This window comes from Salvelinus fontinalis, chromosome 5 (genome assembly GCF_029448725.1).
Source record: "Salvelinus fontinalis isolate EN_2023a chromosome 5, ASM2944872v1, whole genome shotgun sequence".
Taxonomy (NCBI): domain Eukaryota; kingdom Metazoa; phylum Chordata; class Actinopteri; order Salmoniformes; family Salmonidae; genus Salvelinus; species Salvelinus fontinalis.
The window spans coordinates 66,238,763-66,240,520 of NC_074669.1; positions in this window are offsets into that span (position 1 = coordinate 66,238,763).

Sequence of the window (1,758 nt, forward strand, 5' to 3'; positions counted from 1 at the left end):
TCTCCTACTACTCTCTCATCTTCTCCTCTTCCCTCTTCTCCTCTATTGAACTGTTACTGTATAACAGTTCAATAGAGTCATGGGGTTAGAGTTGTATAACAGTTCAATAGAGTCATGGGTTAGAGGTGTTACTGTATAACAGTTCAATAGAGTCATGGGTTGTTACTGTATAACAGTTCAATAGAGTCATGGGTTAGAGGTGTTACTGTATAACAGTTCAATAGAGTCATGGGTTAGAGTTGTTACTGTATAACAGTTCAATAGAGTCATGGGTTAGAGGTGTTACTGTATAACAGTTCAATAGAGTCTTGGGTTAGAGTTGTTACTGTATAACAGTTCAATAGAGTCATGGGTTAGAGGTGTTACTGTATAACTCTCATCCTCTCATCCTTCTAGACCTATCGGCTGCTTTTGATACTGTGAACCATCAGATCCTCCTCTCCACCCTCTCCGAGCTGGGCATCTCCGGCGCGGCCCACGCTTGGATTGCGTCCTACCTGACAGGTCGCTCCTACCAGGTGGCGTGGCGAGAATCTGTCTCCGCACCACCTGCTCTCACCACTGGAGTCCCCCAGGGCTCTGTTCTAGGCCCTCTCCTATTCTCGCTATACACCAAGTCACTTGGCTCTGTCATAACCTCACATGGTCTCTCCTATCATTGCTATGCAGACGACACACAATTAATCTTCTCCTTTCCCCCTTCTGATAACCAGGTGGCGAATCGCATCTCTGCATGTCTGGCAGACATATCAGTGTGGATGACGGATCACCACCTCAAGCTGAACCTCGGCAAGACGGAGCTGCTCTTCCTCCCGGGGAAGGACTGCCCGTTCCATGATCTCGCCATCACGGTTGACAACTCCATTGTGTCCTCCTCCCAGAGTGCTAAGAACCTTGGCGTGATCCTGGACAACACCCTGTCGTTCTCAACTAACATCAAGGCGGTGACCCGTTCCTGTAGGTTCATGCTCTACAACATTCGCAGAGTACGACCCTGCCTCACGCAGGAAGCGGCGCAGGTCCTAATCCAGGCACTTGTCATCTCCCGTCTGGATTACTGCAATTCGCTGTTGGCTGGGCTCCCTGCCTGTGCCATTAAACCCCTACAACTCATCCAGAACGCCGCAGCCCATCTGGTGTTCAACTTTCCCAAGTTCTCTCACGTCACCCCGCTCCTCCGCTCTCTCCACTGGCTTCCAGTTGAAGCTCGCATCCGCTACAAGACCATGGTGCTTGCCTACGGAGCTGTGAGGGGAACGGCACCTCCGTACCTTCAGGCTCTGATCAGGCCCTACACCCAAACAAGGGCACTGCGTTCATCCACCTCTGGCCTGCTCGCCTCCCTACCTCTGAGGAAGTACAGTTCCTGCTCAGCCCAGTCAAAACTGTTCGCTGCTCTGGCACCCCAATGGTGGAACAAACTCCCTCACGACGCCAGGTCAGCGGAGTCAATCACCACCTTCCGGAGACACCTGAAACCCCACCTCTTTAAGGAATACCTAGGATAGGATAAAGTAATCCTTCTAACCCCCCCCGCCCCCTTAAAAGAGTTAGATGCACTATTGTAAAGTGGTTGTTCCACTGGATATCATAAGGTGAATGCACCAATTTGTAAGTCGCTCTGGATAAGAGCGTCTGCTAAATGACTTAAATGTAAATGTAAATAACAGTTCAATAGAGTCATGGGGTTAGAGGTGTTACTGTATAACAGTTCAATAGAGTCATGGGGTTAGAGGTGTTACTGTATAACAGTTCAAT